Source organism: Peromyscus californicus, unplaced genomic scaffold (genome assembly GCF_007827085.1).
Source record: "Peromyscus californicus insignis strain IS unplaced genomic scaffold, ASM782708v3 Scaffold_22__1_contigs__length_63687245, whole genome shotgun sequence".
In the NCBI taxonomy this organism is placed as follows: domain Eukaryota; kingdom Metazoa; phylum Chordata; class Mammalia; order Rodentia; family Cricetidae; genus Peromyscus; species Peromyscus californicus.
In genome coordinates, this window is record NW_026294525.1 from 48,386,031 (window position 1) to 48,404,372 (window position 18,342).

Below are 18,342 nucleotides of genomic sequence, written 5' to 3' on the forward strand. Positions count from 1 at the left end.
AAGAAAACAATTTCTAATCCGGTAGCTTTAAGAAACAGCTTCAGATGTAAAGAAGGTAGTGACTCCAAGGTCAGGAATGTTTCGAACACTCTACTTGGTACTTGAGTCTTATTCACATCCTGCTACTGGGTACAGGTGTGGGTGGGAGAGGACCTCATAGCAGTTGAGTCAGTAGACCAGTGTTTCAGTGAGTACATAGATGCATCCCAAACCAGTTAAATCTTTTAATGTCTTCAAAACGATATTTATTGTTCCCTTCTTAGGCACTGTTCTCGGAGATAAGGACACCTTAGTGAACAAAAGAAAAAAACCTGTCCTTCTGTAGTATTTCCAAAGAATTGATCGTTCTGGTTTTAACTCTTTAAATGTTGTTTTTCCGCAGAGTGCACATGATACAGCCAACTCCCTAATATGCAAATCAGATAAAACAAATCAATGCAATTGCAGCTCAGGTTGCAGGCATCAGCCTCGTCCTTTCTCATGTCGAGTGTATCCTGATATCACATCCAAACTATGTCAGTATTCTCTAGAAACAAAGGAAGAGGTTACAGATGGCAGAGCTTGAACACTGGGCTGAAAGAGCCACATGACATGATTAGAGTAAGGAGATGAGAGGTCAGAAGACGCCACAGAAGTTTATTACATGAGCATCCTGAGCTATTGCACACTGAAAAAAAATCAGAAGCATTCAGAAGACATCATAAACCAGCATGAAACCACTAAAGATCAAGTCTAGAGAGACAAGTGACACACACAATCTCAAACTATTCAAGAAGCTGAGGCAAGAGGATCACATATATCCAGGATTTGAGTCACCATGGGCAGCATAAAGAAACTGTACATTTTGAAGAAAAAATAATAAAAGGAAAGAAAAGAGAAACATTATCTAGTAGACTATGAAGTGTGGGTTTAGGGAACCTAGGTATTTAGGCTGCCCTTAGAAGTTTGTAACATTGTTCAAATTCCTGGTTTCTCATGCATAAGAAAACCTAAAAGGAAATTAGATAATGTACACAAAGTCCCAAGAACAGCATAGTCTCTTGCAAAATTGCAAAGTACTTATCCTACCACCAGTTTTAAAATATGTTTTCTAGAGAATGTCTTATATATGCCCTATAATGAGTTCTGCTGGTTGTACCATCACTGTCCACAATATTCTTGGTATTTCTTCTCTTCCAGCAAATGGTTGAATACAAATAGAGAATGACTGAACTCTGTGTACCATCCTTATTATGAAGAGTGAGAAACATGAGACTCTAAACTATCAGGATAATGGTGGAATCACTGAGAGAGAAATGAATTTAAAAATCAAGTTTTTAAAGACCCACTAACAGCATGTGTGCAAAGGAGCCACATTAATGGAATGTGAGTTATTGTAACAAAATACTGGTTTAAAAAAAAACAGTGTCTATCCATAAAGCTGAAGAAATTAAATGCTTTCCATATAGTCAAATTTTATTAAAGCATTCTAAAATCATAAAGCTTTGAGATAGGAAATGACTTGCAATATGCAAAATCAAGATGTGCATGCTCTAGAAAAATAGCATTAAGGTATCCCACACACAATACACATATGCACAGAGATACAATTAATACTTCTTTGTCTGTGTATACGTGTGTGCATATGTTCATGTGTGCACATCCATGCAAGTAGTGCATGTGGAAGCCAGAGGTTGGTGTTGGATGCCTTCCTCAGTCTCTCTGTACTTTATTTATGAGATAGGGTCTCTCACTGAACCTGGGGCTCACCACTTTAGCTAGACTGATTGGCCAGCAATTCCAAGGGATCCTCCTGATCCTCCCTCTTCACTGCAGGGATTACAGGCATGTGATATTATGCATGGCTTTTTATATGGGTTCTGGGAATCTGAACTCAGCGCTTATGTACACAACTGAGACATCTTTTCAGTCCCTACACCTAATATTGCTAAAGTAAGCTTTACCCAGCATTCACATGGCCATACAGATATTACTGAAATTACCAGTGAGGACTGGTAACTACATATAAGCGTGTTCTATAAATGAGTCTAATTTAGAAAAACTTTGTTCTCTTTAGCTCTTTTTATCTATGGAATCACTACCAGCAGTTGTGTTTTTGATCCCCAAAAGGGAGAGATTTGTCTAAATCATACAAGCTGCCTAATGGAGTATATAAGCTGCATAATTCAAAAGAAACATATTAAGAAAATTAAAGATATGGAATTGTTACCTTCTCTAATGTTGGAATGTATAATTTCAGAGAGAGCCGTAAATTGTTATTACTAACCATATAATCTAGTCATAAATAAATATTTAAATTACATATCGATCCATGGTCACTATTTCATTTTTGTGTTTGTGTTTATTTGTTTTTGCTCTGCCTTGCTTTGGTTCTTTTTTAAAAAAAAATAAATATAACAAAGCAAAACAAAAATTGCCAAGTTAATAAGATTGCTGTGTCATATTTCTCTGTGGTCTAACAGGAACTGATGATATAGTAGTTTGGTTATTTGGGGAAAATGATTATGGATGTGTAAGAGCTGGTAAAGTGCTAGGTCACAGTGTGGTGCTGGATGGGTTTGCTTTTAGTTAATTCTCATGACAACTTGATGAAGTACATGTTGCTTTTGCCCTATGAGTTCTCTTTATTGACTTCATGCTCCCACGGGAACCAAGAAGTGTCTTTACTGATCCATGCTCCCACAGAAGCCAAGAGAGCCCAAGCAGACATTGGGGCTTAGGTCTGCTGATCCCAGAGCACAGATGACCAAGATGCTGGCTACTCTAAGCTTCCACATAACCTTCAGGAGGAAGGTGGTACTAGAGAAGTTATTCAGAGCCAGAAGAGTGATGACTTGAAAGGCTCTTGTCAGTTGTAGAAACAGGAGATGATGGTTGTGCAAGGCTTTGATGGGCAGAAGCAAGGATCTATATTTGACTGACATAAATTGGCCCATGAGAAGGTCTCTGTTACAGGACAGTTATTTTTAAGAAATAATCTGCTGAGGGCTGATAAGATGGCTCATCAGGTAAAGGCACTTTCCACTCAGGTGACTTGAGCTCAATCCCGTGGAACCCATGTAGAGGAAGGAGAGAACTGACTCATATAATTTGCCCACTGACCTCCCTGCATATGTCATGGTACACTAGGGCATGCATGTATAAACTAAATAAATAAATAGATGTAAAAAATTGTAAATCCATCTAAAGTATCTGAGATTAGAGTTCTGAGAATGGTTGATGAGAAGGAAAAATAACAAGTTGATCAGGCCAGTAATGACTAGGTAGATTACTTAGAAAAGTAATTCATGTGGAATTTGAAATTATGAAGACTGAAATTGAGTTGGAGCATTGCTAGCATTTTATTTAAGTATGGGCTATGCTTTTGGTTAGTATAGACATTAAAACTTTTTCTAAACACCGTATGCTATGGGCCATACATGATGTGGACAGACTATACTGTGCTTCCCCTGATGAGAAGCCGTGAACAGTGAGTTGCTAGATGGTAGAGATTAATGAGCCTTGGCAGGTCAGGGTAGGGGTTCTGGGGTGGCATCTGCTCACACTGCAGTAAGCTCAGCTCTCGCCAGTTGTATGAACTTTCAAAAGGGAGAAGATCTCACTTTATCTAATAAAGTGTTCTGAGTTTCACATTGAATCAACAGTAATGATGTTAATAAGGGCATCTTGCCTCCTTCTTGGTGAGTGTTAAGTCTAGACAATATGGAAGCAGAACACTAGTCATTCCTTCTAAAGTAAGCTCCTTTCCCCATCCTTCTCTTCCATCCAGCCCACCCACAGGCACCATCATTATTCTGTAGTCCTTGGGATAATCCATGACTATTTCTGGGTACCTGATGTTAGTGTCACTTCCCCTCTAAATTATAAGCTCTATTAAGTAAGGCACTACATCACATTTTGTTCCTAACTTGGTTGGCACCAAGGCTGCCACTCTGAGTACTCAAGGAATATCTGTTAAATAACAGAGCAGAGCATAAAATGTTACATTGTACTATTAAACTATCATATCCATAGATGTCTCACCACACTGGAGGCTTTTTTTAATAGTATCTGACAACTGCTAGACAGTTCCTCATGTTTTCAGCAAGAGTCTTTGTCTTTTGTTTCTGAAATTATAATATAATTAATTTCTCTCTCCCCTTTTCTCATTCCGAAGCATCCTATATACCCTACTTGCTCTCTTTCAAATTCACAGCTCTTTTTTTTTTTCACTAAATGCTGTTACATGTTGACATGTTTATTGGTATCCTCCTTGTTCAGCTCATGTTTAAGCAGCCATGTTGGTGAGGTTTTATGGGTGTGTAGCTCTGACATTACTAGGAGAAACAGAACATCGGACAGAAAACTTCTGGTCCTCTGGCCCTTACAATCTTTCTGCTCCGTCTTCCCCGATGTTTCCTGAGCCTTAGGCGCAGGGGTTGTGTTGGAGATGCATCAGCTGGTACTGCATTTAGATTGGCTATGGTTTTCTGTAATGGTCTCTGTCTGCTTTAAAGAGAAGTTTCCTTGGTAAGGGGTGGGGAACTACACTTATCTGAGGGTATAGAACAAATGTTTAGAGTGTTGCTAAGGGTAATTCTGGCTTAGGAAAGTAGTTGCTTTGGGTTCTCCTCCAATAATCATGACTTCACTATTATTGAATAGTTGTCTAGGTTTCTAGTACCAGGCATGATTTCCTCCTTGTTGAGAGATGTTTAAGTCTAACTAGAGAGCTGTTGGTTACCGCCAAGGAGTTCATGCCTCTACTGCACCCTTAGGGTTATTGCGTCATGCTGGTCATTGTTGTAGTCCGTAGGCATCATCGATGAGTAGAGCTATTGGCTGCATCCCTCCTTAGGAAGCTGGGATGCCACGAACTGGCATGATGAAAGCTAGTCCTCTAGGAGGAGGCATGAGAGCTTGCATTCTTAGGGAAGATGTAACCGGACTCCAACCAGGTCTAAAGCTGCTTTTGTCAGTATCACAGTGCAAAGTGTCACCTGGGAAGGAGGACATTGCTTCTACTGACCACGTGCTGTCCTCAGGGAATTGCCTCCAAGATTGACCTAGGTGGTTTATAAAAATAAAAATAAAATTAAGATTTACCTTTTAAAGAAGCTTCAGCCTTCTGAAGATGTCAGACATTTATCTGCAGCTTGGCATTTTCACATTTTAAAGACACTGGGAATTAGAAATTTAATGACTCACACAGTCACCTTACAAATTATTGGAACTTCTAGGACCTTAAATCAGATGTCTGCATCAACCCTCAGTGGGTTTCCCTTTGAAACATAGCAGTGTAGCTTGTTTTTAGAAGAAAAAAAATCTCATTTCTCAAGCTGACTGTGAGACAATTTCATGGCCCTAGAACTTAAAAATGGCAACAAAACATAAAAAACACCTTCCTCATTCATAGTTTATTCCTTTTATGTAAGCTAACCTGAAACACTGACTTATAAAATGATCTAAAACATTCTTAATGTCCTAAAATGTAAATTTAAAAACTTTTTTTTTTGTTTTTAGAAATAAATTGTCCTGATGATTTATTTAACTTACTCATGTGGGAGAGACTGATTTTGGTAGTAACATTAATATAAGAGTATAGAGATATTATTTTAGTGTATCTGTGACCCACTGATTTGGTGTTTTCTTGTAAAATGTGTGTTTTCTTCCTGGAATATCATCTTCTCTTATTCATTTTTTTTCCACCCTTTGGATGAATTTGTTGCTTATGCACTTTGATTAGACTTAAACTCAACTCAGTTTCTGCTTTCCATTTCTTGTCCCCTTAGAATGGAAAAAATCATCAATTTGATTTCAGAGCTCATTTGATATGTGACAGAATAAACAATACTGGATGTATTCCAGATCCACATTATGCTTAGTGCCATCCCACCTCCAACAGATGGCCAACGCGGTGCTCGCTTTATGGGTGTCCTTAGACCGGCCACTTCCTGCATCACTGGTTTGTTGCAACTGGTAGTGATATGGTTGGAAGAGTAGCATCCAAAAGCAGATGACATGGTATAATTTACACAAATAATTATCAGTACACAGGCAAACTACTTAAATACCAAAATAACTGCTATGGAGGAGCCTTGCTCGCTGATGGCCTAATTCACTTTATATCACAACAAACTCAATAATGGTTAATAGAAAAAGTCACATGCCTGCTTCCATTTCTCTTAATGGCCCTGCAGGGGTAGACTGCAGCCTGAATGAAAAGATGGTATGTTTTCAGAGCCTCGGCAGCCCGCAGTGACCTTCAGTAAAGATGAAATACTCTGCTGGCTGGGGGAACAATTGAGCTGAAACCAGTGAGGCGCAGTAAGACTTCCCAAATTAAAAGCCAACAGCAACTGCCCAGACAAGAAGAGAGAGAGAGAAAAGATATTACTCTGCAAGGTGATTTTATGCAAACACTAGCAAATGAAGAAGGAAACAAAATTCAGATAAAAAATATGTTTTCTTTTTCATCACAGTGCAATATGCATATGGTATCTAGAACACACTGTAACCTGTTGAAACATATAAATGAATAAAAATCAAACCTTTTGTATAAAATTGAGCATATAGAAAAAGGTGATGTTCATAACACCTGACACTCAGATTGTTTTCTGTCCATCCTCTACCTCATGATGTATCAGTGGACTGTGCATGTAAAGACTTTCCTGTATTTATTGTGAAATGTGTGTGTGTGTGTGTGTGTGTGTGTGTGTGTGTGTGTGTGTGTGTGTGTGTGTAATCCACTAGTAGTAGAGCTGGGAGAGTATTTACCATTGTCTATTTTTTGGAAAATAGTTGAATGTGGCAAGATTTCTGGAAATTCGTTGGAAAGCTAAAATGACCCCCTAAATATGTCTCTAGGATAGAGACCAAATGAAGCAGAAAACTAAAAATATACACCTTTATTTCTGTAAGGAAGAAGGAGAATTGTAGAAGAGAGTGAGTGGAGAGGTGTGCCACTTTCTAATATGAGATGTGACAAGTCTGTCAAGAGGCTGATATGTAATCCTGACCATGTATAATGCTTACATATCCTCCACATGAAATTTTATTTGGACAAATAAAAATGATCCTATATCCATAAATGCTGTATTGTTTATATGTTATCCACGTATACAATAGAATTATTCATTTTACATAAATGTATACTACATTGAACCTGGGGACAGTGAAGGATGGATGTGGTAAAATAATATAAAACAGAATATTTTCATTTCAAACTTGTTTGAAAAAGAATTGCCCTAACAGAGGCAATTTTACTGCCCCAGAAGGTCCTTGGCGTTACTCTCTAGATGCTATGTGCCTATCATTCCTCTTTGCAGTTAATGACCTACATAATATCTGTGCCAAGTCTCATGTCTAAAACTTCTGAGTGTTAGGCATGAATAAAAAATGAAGTTGTAAGCATCCATGTGTGCCTATTGTTTATGGATGAAGAAAACGTGAAATTTTAAAACGAAAAAGATGGTCATAAGTTACTTCAGTTCTTTTGAATTTTTTTTCTGATTGTATTCTCTTGGGAATTTGATGAAAAGTCTGACTGATCTACAGAGGCAGAGAAAGAAAGCATATGCCGTACAGTCATATGAGTTTCCACGGAGTTCTTGAGCCCATGAAAACAAATGAAAAACTCATTTTTATTTTTATTCAAAATGCTGGGTTTCATTCCATTAAGTAGAGAGGTATTGTGGCTTTAATGATTGCTGTCTATCCAACTGCTGCAAGGCTCTCCTTCTGTAACTATTTCCTTGTGTATTATAAAGTCAGCCTTCTCAAACGTGGTATTTGAGCAGTACAGCAGCAGCAGCAGCAATGAGAACTTATAAATCTATGTCCACTGAATCAGAAACCTAAGTCCATCTGTCCACACTAAATAACCCTCCCATTAACTGATGTGAGAAATTACTTTATCTAATTCATACCAAAAAGTCTATTTTAATCATTTCAAAATATGTAACTTATATTTAATAAAAGGAATGCACCTTAAATATGCATCTTCATCAGGTTTAAAAAATTCTCCTATCCCTTTTAATGACTCTTATAGTCAAGATGTTGAATGTTTCTACTCATCCCCTTACATTTTTGTAGTCATAAATCCCATCTGCTCCCAGTAAGTCATCTGATTTTTTTTCCACCACTGGTTAGTGTTTTTTGTCCTAGAACTTCATACAGATGAAATCCGTCTTTATTTCCTTAAGATAATTTGTCTTGAAATTTACTCATCTAATTTCACCATTAATTTAAAAATTCATTGAGTTTTTACACCTAGGCACGATGTAATGAATGGATATGCCACCACCTTTGTCTTTTCATCTGTCCTTAGACACTTGCTTTGATTGTGACAGGATTCTTGTGAATAAAGCTACCAGGAACATTCTTCTCTATGTCTGGTGGGTATGTTTCTGTTTGCCTCAGGCTGGGGCTGGAGCTGGAGCTGCTGAACGTTGTGGTTAGGGTGTTTTATACAGGAACTTCATTCCCATGGGAGCATGAGAATCCATGTTTGGATTGGATAGCCACCCAGATTGGATATCCTAATTGTTTTGTTACTGAAGCTAATATTTTCCCAGCTGATGAATGATGTTTAGGTCTCTTATGTTTTCATGATTTTATTGGCCATGAGTTTATCTCTTGTAATGCTGCCCCTGATCACTTCTTATGGCCATTTTCAGTTGGGATGATGTCTTAGTTAGAGTTTCTATTGCTGTGATAAATATCATGACCAAAAATCTTGGGGAGGACAGGGTTTGTTTGTCATTGAAGGAAGTCAGGACAGGATCTCAAACAGGGCAGGAACGTGGAGGCAGATGCAGATGCAGATGCAGATGCAGTTGCAAAGACCATGGAGCGGTGCTGCTTATGGCTTGCTCCCCATGGCTTGCTCAGTCTGCTTTCTTATAGAACCCAGGACCACCAGCCCAGAGATGGCACCACACACAATGGGCTGCCCCCTGCCTCCCATCAATCACTAGTTAAGAAAATGCCTTACAGGCTTGCCTACTGCACGATCTCATGGAGGCATTTTCTTAATTGAGGTTCCATCCTCTCAGATGATTTGTATCAAGTTGATATAAAACTAGCCAGAATAGTTGACTTTGTTACTATTCAGGTTTATTTTTAATTATAACATTTCACTGGTTTCAGGTTTTTGTTATTGATTATATGTATTAGAAATATTTGCTCCCAGTCTGTGATTTTCCTTCTCTGTTTTCTTGATAATTATGTCTTGACTATGGGAAGCTATAATTCTGATGGATTGAATTTTTAAGCTTTTCATTTTTCTTTTTTTCACTTGTGGCACTAATGATTAGATTTGGGGTTTCATAGTCAAGTGCTCTAACCTTACACTATACCCCCAAACTTCTTTTGACATTCTATTTTAAATCTCATCCAGCTAAGACTTAAACTTAAGAATCCTCTCACCTCAGCTTCCTTAGCAGCAGATTGCCAGCTCTGCTGGGCTTTGTGTGGTTTGTTTATTTAACTTTTGTATTTGGTTTAGAAACCTTTATCTGTCTCAAGGAACTTCTCCAGTGATACATCATGAATAAGATGCACATTAAGCTTGTATATTAATGAGAATAGTTTGCATTCTAGTTAGGACTAACCATATTTTATACACCAGGGAAGATTAGGGCCAGTATTTTGTTTGTTGTTTGTTTCCATTTAGGTATCTAGTTGTTTCAGCAAATTTTGAAAAGTTCAGACACTCATTTGTTTTTTAGCTTTCATAAATATTTTACGTTTCCTTTAAAATTTTTTAAAACAGTCTCCATAATTCTTAGATTTTGAACAGATGTGTGATTTGATGTTAGTTTTCAAACCTTAACAAGAGATCCAACTATTCTTGCAAAATTTAGTAAAAGTACTAGTTTGTTTTAATTTTTCCTAGAAATAAAAGACAAAAATGCTCATACTACTGACTTTCAGAGGGGAATATTAAATGTCAAATAAAATGACTTAAATAATGAAATAATTAGGAAAACAAGCCATGATTTAGCAATGACCATAGAAAGTATTTTGCACATGGATGTCTTCTTAAATAATAGTAACTTTTCAAATACCTCTACACTGGAGTCCAGCTCCGGATGAGGGCAGGATCTGAAGATGGGTGGATGCAAGAGCAGTGACGGATGAATCAGACACAGGATACTCCTTAGTTTCATTTTAGCATGAGCTAACTTTTCTAAGAGAGAGAGGTCCTGACATTTCATTTATCATCTTTTCACTCCATACTTTGCTCATCAATATGTCTCTGTGCAGGGCAGAGTTTTATGCCACATAATTGTCTGAGTGTAAAGTGGGAAGAGGCTTGTAATCTGAACTGTGACCAGCTCCTCTAGCCCACCAAATCATGTTGACCTTTTTAAGCTTACTTTGTTTTGAATATCTTGTTCCTGTGTAAGTACATGGACAGATGTTCCAAGAATGTCTCATAGCTTCCTGAAGAGACCTCTGGATTCTTTATGTGTAACAACCTCCAAGGCATAAGGAAGACCTTCAAGTAGATAAGGATATCTCCCTAAAAGCAGGGGGAATAGTATGTTCAGGACTGTTCTGGGGGAAGCTTAGAAGCAGCATTCCTGGGAGAAGGCAAAAATGATTCATAAGGAATTTTCCATCAATCTAATATCCCCAAATTGTAGAAATATTAAAAGTATGCAGCAGATGGAGATGAAAACCAAAGGTGTTGTGTCAGCCATCATGCAGCTCAGCTTTGCTGGATCTTTGACAAGCAGCTGTGCTGGCTTTATGACTTCTGCCATTCCATTCAGATATGGCTGTGCCAGCTCTATTTTAAAATTAAGATATAAACAGAATAGTTTAATTGAACCATAATCTTTCTGCTCAAAAGTAAGTCCTCATAATTTACTAGTATATGTACTTCGAAGTATGAAATCACAATGCCAAAATGAAAGCATGTGACACTGGTATTGTTTCCCTTAAGACACTGTATAGCTAGCCCTACCTTAAATGAAGACCAAAATAGTACAGCATCCTATTATTTAACAGTCACACATTTGGCCTAATCACTTCCCTGGGGATGAAGACATAATATACTTTTAATTATTGTTAGTTTTTTTTGGGTTTTATTTTGGTCATTATAATCAATACTGTAGTTTTCAATGTAGTATACGTAATATTGCATTCTTGTTTGATTCTTCTAAATGGAAGTACTTGTTTCAATGAATAAAAAAAGACAATTCCATTTCTTCATTTACATAATTTATTGTTTAGCCTGAACATCTAATTTTGGTGCCTTTGCCTGCATTATGCAACCTCAGGGGATATTTATCCTCTGCAAGTTTACACCATGGAGTTGCCAAACCCTGTTTTTCCAAAGGACATTTGATTGCTTAAATGAGTTTATATAAGTTGAAATATATTAAAAATTCTGCTACATGCACTTATTGTTGAAAATTATGGGAGAATATAATTCTATCATCAATTAAGCATACATACAGCAAATATTGATCATGTTCAAGGCCATATATACAATACAAATGACCTGAAAAGCAATAGATTTTTCTGAGCGTCAATGAGGAAGAAATAAGCTATTTGGTTAGGAAACAAAGTTGCCTCTTTTACTACCAAAGGCATTTTTAATACATTTACAGTATATGTGAGTTTGGAGACTTGGAGTGGTATTGCTGTAGACATCCCTTTCTCGGAGCCTTACACATCACCCAGATAAGCTGAGACTTTTCTTTTCCTTCCTCTCTGAGGTAAAGAGTCTAGAATCCCAAAAATTTTCATGTGGAACTACTTCTCCTGAATCATTAATTGGTATCTGGTATAGGCAGCGCTTTTGTTCTTTAGGTGCTATATGTAATAAATGCATTAAGCATCCTTGGAATGCTATTATATAAATAATGCAATGAGTAGCATCCTTTGGTGCTATTATGTAATAAATGTGTTGATCATCCTCAAGGAGCCTCCCACTAGGGACTTGAAAACTTGAAAGACTTTTGTTAGCTATAAGAATTTGAGGTTGTAGTTAGATTTGTCTTCTTTGGAAACTATGGCATAATTTTCCCCCCAACCATTCCATGGTAAAGCATTGTTTCCCTGCTGCTGTGGTATGGAGAGAATAAGTTCACATGCAATGTTTTCATTAGCTCAGAAGTTTGATTCTCTACATATTACCCTTCAGACCTTAGTGAAAAGCTTGTTGAAAACTATAAATAAGTCTAGGAACCCTTTTCTTTAGATCGACTTTTATATTTATGAAAGAGAAATTGGAAAAAAGCCCTGGCAGGCAATATTTAATGTAAACTTAATTTTCTGCTTAAAATGTTCAACAATCTTGGCTCAAAGACAAATGTAGTACTATATTTTCCAGTCTCTTGGGCCTCATATTAAAAAACAATGATGCTTAATACAAAAGGATATATGACATTTTCAACCCAAGGTTACTATTTAATTCATTACACTGGATAATACTTTAGAAATATATGGATATGTCTGATTGACAAGTCACTTCTATTAGAAGAGTTTTCATCTACTAATTACCCATCCCACGCCAACTGTCTTGTACTTTAGCATCTTAGAAGCTTCATTGTTTTGAGGAAAATGCCTTCTAGAGAGTTCACTTTCTCTGGTATATATGTAGGTAATGAGAAAGGATTTCTTAGATCATGACCAAAAGACTCCCTTTCCAGCCTCCAGGAGACCTCTGGTGGAAAGTCAGCCTCCTTGGCCTTACCTCCTCTGCATCTGCATTGTTAAAGTGGGAGTGCTGAGGAGTTTAATGTTCTCTCCAAAGAAGGCCTGGCTTATTGGGACCAGGTCGCTCACCCTTGCTTCCTTCTTGCCAGTTTTTGCAAAGTTGTTCTGCAGACTGCTGCCCCTTTGTTTTGTACTTTCTTGACTGAGAATCATGGGTCCTCCACCACAACAGCCTGGCATCAGGTACCAGGGAGAGAGGATGGCTCCAAGGGCATTTCACAGCTTTGCTGTTACGTGGGGTGCCTCCAGGAGAACCACCTCACCGCTCTGTCTGTGGCTCCCTTACTCGGGCTTTTCCTGCTTCAAGAAGCAAATGCCAAGGCACTTCAGTGGCTAAGTCAAAATATTGTGAAAGAGTTGTTTTCTTCTTGTATTTATACTTACGTGTTCAGTGAACCAAGGGGTAAGTATAAAATTGGACTATTTTCCAGTATACAGGCCAGTCAAACAAGCATAAGAAAGTTATTGAGACTTAGGGTCCAGAAAGAACTTGTAAAACTCCATTTCTTTTCCTGATATATTCCTATACTTATTAGTATGTAAAATTTCAACTCAACATTTTAATAGGCATTTTTGTCTTATCTCATGAAATAAAGACAATTCTGATAATTATTTATTTCTTCTCCATGAGCAGTGGCAGGACACATGTTGTCCCAAATAATGTGCTTCTCTAAAACATCTTCTAAATATCCACTGTGGTGCAATTCATTAAATTTTTTACTGCATTGGTCTTAAAACAGCAAATTGAGTAATTATTTTATAAATCTCAATGTTATATGTATCAAAATGGTCAAAATGCATAAATCCCTTACACTACATAAAGCTGACAAACACAAAGATCTTTGAGGATAAATGTGAACTCACCTTACATCTCTGTTAATTAAAATAGTAGTATTTCCACATTTTCCAAGCTGTGTTGCTATCAACATCGCACTGTCCATTAAAAGAAAGCTAATCTCATCTCATTAGTAAATGCCAATTCATCTGCTTTTTACATTTAAATGCAAAATTTTCCCTTCCTTACCTTTGCAGAGAGATGTCAAAGTAGAAATTGCATATGCTATGTAGCATTTTACATGGGCTTTAATATCAAAATTATTTTATTAATTTCCTCTGAGTGCTTATTTTAGACCAGCATCAAAACATTGAATTTTTATCTTAGTTTAGACATTAAGTTTTAATATAGCAATAAAACTCTTAGACATCTGCTGGTTTTAGAAAACAGCAGTGGAGTTTTATTATAGTTTTTAAAAATCCATGTATAATTTTCAATAGTTTATTATGTGGGAAAAGAAGTGAAAACAGTTGTGGTACATATTTTTCTTTCTTTTTTTCTTTTTTTTTCATTTTTCTTTATTAAGAAATTTTCTACTCACTCCACATACTATCTACATATCCCCCCTCCTCCCTTCTCCCACCCCCCAGTCCTCTTTCCCAGGCCACCCCACATCCCCACATCCCCCAAATCGAGGTCTCCCATGGGGAGTCAGCAGAGCCCAGTATACTGAGCCTAGGCAGGTCCAAGCCCCTTCCCACTGCACCAAGGCTATGCAAGGTGTCACACCACAGGCACTGGATTCCCAGAAGCCTGTCCATGCACCAGGGACAGATTCCGATCCCCCTACCTGGGTGCCCCCCCAAACAGTTCGATCCAAACAACCATCTTCCATATCCAGATGGCCTAGTCCAGACCCATAGGGGCTCCACAGTCACCAGTCCACAGTTCATGGGCTTCCACTAGTGTGGCCAGACATCTCTGCATGTCCTCTTCGCCCTCTGCCACCCCCCCACACCCAGTCCACTCATGTAGATCTCATCCACTTCTCCTTCATAGGGTGATCTATGTGTGGTACACATTTTTCATATTCTCATATGAAAAGGGGGAAAAGTTTTGATATGATTTAACCACTGAACACAGTATGTAGTCACAGGTATCCTGTAACAATCAGAATGATGTCCTAGCAAATCTACCCTAGATGATACTATGGGTATAACAAAATATGGGCTTAGGAATCAATGTGTAGAATTACTTCTCAAAATGCACAATGTCTTACTTTGGATTTTCTATATCAACAAGGATGGAAGCCCAGTCGACATTTTTTTGAAAGCTTTCCTTGATTAACAGGCATGCAATATGGCTCTTACTACTACTGTTAATTGTACATAGCTCCCTCCACAAGTATCCAGTTGTTGCTGCTACTACCTGTACTTTGATGGTCAGAACTGGGTTTCAGGAGAAATGAGGAGATTTTGAAATGAACCAAAGAAGCAATCTTATCTGAATGTATGTTTCATAGACAGATAGTGGGTGTTTAGAATTCAGGATTTCTCCAAGTGATCGTGTTTTCTAACAAACAGAAACACACAAGAATTATGAGATCTCCGACTCAGTTTATTAAACCTATTGGATTCCCATGTTATAAATCATGCATTATATTTTTATTTAAACTGGATGTAGTACATCACATATAACATTTTAGCATAGTTATCTCTTTTTCTTTTAGGGTCAAGTGGAACAATTTTAGTCTGTGGTCATTTTGATGGTTAAAAATTTACAGTGAGCATCTAAGGGGAAAAAACCTTCAGAGTGTGGCCCACAGACTCCTGAATTCCTCTAATCATTGTTGGGGGAGTCTTAGAAGACAAAGGTGATTTTGTTCTTTTCATTACATTGGTACTTATATGGTTGGTGCAAAAACTAAGTGGTGAGTGGCACAAAACTGATTGCCATGCATTCTTGTTAAGAGGAGAGCAAGAAGAGGCAACTTTACTTAGGAATGTAATGAAACAGTAAAAATTGCTAACTATACTATCAACCCTTAAGTGTGCTTTTATTAATATGCTATGTCCTGAATTATAGTATACATACGAAACATTTCTCCTGCATACACCAGTATGAATGTTTTCCTGAGAGAAAAGGTCACATGAATTGTTTGAGTTGCTAGTTGAACTAGCCGCTTTTTCATTAAACTAGTTATTTACCTGAAAGAAGGATTGACAATGTATCATTATTCATACTTATTTTACAAACATTTTGTCAAGAAACGAACAAGGTGAGTAATATTTGTTTATAATGACAGCACTCAAGATTTTAAGTAAAAGTAATATAAAATCTATATTTATGCCACCACTAGTGTGACAGCTTTCCTGATGAAGTAATTGGTGATATTAATGAATGTCAATTTGGGGTAATGAAATGTGTCAACATTTAGAAATTTTTCAGAAATCACTCCAGTACTTTGTAAGAGCCCAGTGTATTACTTTAGAATTTATGCTTGCTGAAAATCCATCCATTTAAAGTGAAAAATAGTTCAATATATTTTAATGCTCTGGAATTGATTGATATGGTTTCAGATTCCACATTACTACGACCCTTTAAGACACTATTGCTTGTCAAGTTTGAGTGTAGTATAAAGAATAATGCTCAAAATCACACAAAAGATAATAAATTACTTTTTCCCTTCTCAACTACAGATCTGCATGAGGTCTTTTTTATTTCTTTACCAACACAAACAGTACATGACAATAGACTAGTGAAGCATTTAAGACAGTCCACAATGAGCTTGTATTAAGCCATATGTTAAGTAGATTTGGAAATGTATAAAATAGTAGGTGCTTTCCTAACTTCCTAAACTTTTTTATTTGCGCGTGTAATATTGTAACATTATTGTTGATGTTAATATCTAATGAAGAGATTCATTATTATTTTAAAATGAATCAATGCTTTTTAAAACTTAAGTAGTATAGGTTTAAATTTCTAGCATCATAAGAAGTGGTGAATAATATCTATATAATCAAAAACTTATGAAACAAAAAGTCTTGTGAATTAGATTATAAACCATTAAGTGTGGGTTATGTAGGAAGGAATTCAAATCTAAAAGAAATCTTCACTAACCACTAGAGGGCACTTTCATTTTACATAAATATATAGTGTAGAGGCAATAAAATTTACCTGTAAGGATGCCCCATTTCATTTGTAGCTCAATACTGTGCCTAACAATACATTCATTGAAGAAGACACCATGTGTTCTTCACATATGATGACATATGTGTAAGAAGAAGACACCATGGGATCTTAGCATATGATGCCATATGTATAAGAAACCACCATGGGTTCTTAACATATCTTGCGTTATGGAAAGAAGTCATTATGTATTCGCTGATGACAGCCTTATCATAGCAGAATGACGTTTCTTTCTTGTGGCTGGCTGTTGGGTAACTGCTGATTGACTGGAGATGGAAAACACTTCTTGCATCTTCTGTTTTGCCCAGGGATGTTCATATGTATTACATGGGAATGGCTGTGCCCCTGAAAGGAATGGCCACTCAGTGAGCTATTTCTTCCTTTTTCTGAAGCCAACAGAGAGTCACATCTCTACGGAAGCCAATCATTTCTGTTGTGTTGTGAATTCTCCTCCCCTCAAAAAAGAATCTCCTTAAATATAATTTTTTGCTTCTTCCTCCTCCTTTTTTAAACATTTTCATATGTAAGTGTCACTGTGCCTTGTTTATATAGCCCCCATTACCTGCTCTTGTTCCGCTTCCCTCACTGATTCGTCTTCTTCCTAACCAGGCATATTTTAAACATGGTCAAACCTAATTCAGCCAGAGTAGTGTCAACATTGCTTCTCTATTGAGAGATCCAGTATGTGATCTTTTTGTCCTCGCTTGAGATGGAGTGACATGCTCACTCTGTGAATAAAGACAATGTGATTTGGGCACATGATGAAGGACTGGGGGCTGAAGATGCACTCTAATGCTCTTAAAGGAATGAAAAGCATGAGAAGAAGACTGGAAAGAAGCTTTAGTTCATGAACTCACTGAGCTGAAGCTTACCCAGAAAAAAAGATCAATTATTATTTCCAGCCACATATTACACCCCAAATATCTGCTCTCTAATTTTTTGTAAGGAGTTTTCATTATTCCTCATTGCTTTTCAGATGTCTTAGTGTCTTTTAGCCTGGCATTTATGTATCTGAATTATTGTCCCAGGTTTTACTTAAGTAGGAATATGATTGATGGTTTAATTTTGCTTATAGCCACAGTGAAGAAATAAAACCAGGTAAACTCTATCATTAATAAACTTAAGCGTGACCTTCCTTAGTATTTCTCATATGCTGCCATAGCCCATTGATCACTTAATAATCATTTTCTGTGGCTTCCAGCAGGTCCAGGTTACTGTTACCTTGAGACTACATTTTGAAGATTATGTTGACTAAAATGAGTGATCTTTCTATCTTTCTTATGACCTGGTTTAGCCTGTACGATATACTTAAGGACATCCAGACTCATCACACATTAGATGAATGCATACTTCTTACCTACCTGAAGTATAGCCTTCAGGGTGACACTTTGGCCAGAATAGCTCAGCACCATTCTGAGTAAGTTCAAATGTTTGCTGAACTTGGAGAGAAGAGCAGCAAACAGTGGCATTTGCAGCTTGGATAGAAACGATGGTGAGTCATCGCCGGTGGTGAAAGCCAACTAAGACCTAATGAACACATTCTGTCGCTTTAACATTGGGAATGGTGTTTAATTATCCATGAGGTTGCTTTTTCCTCTTAAAAGATTCTTCTAAGACCTTGAATGCCCTTCCATTCTCCTAAATTTGGCAGGCATACCTAAGTG

At 37.2% G+C, this 18,342-nt stretch overlaps 1 protein-coding gene across 3 annotated transcripts in view; it reads left to right on the plus strand.

Moving 5' to 3' along the window:
* The window catches only part of Hs3st5 (heparan sulfate-glucosamine 3-sulfotransferase 5), a 281,256-nt gene that overhangs the window by 21,245 nt on the left and 241,669 nt on the right, over positions 1 to 18,342 (plus strand). The window lies entirely within an intron of this gene.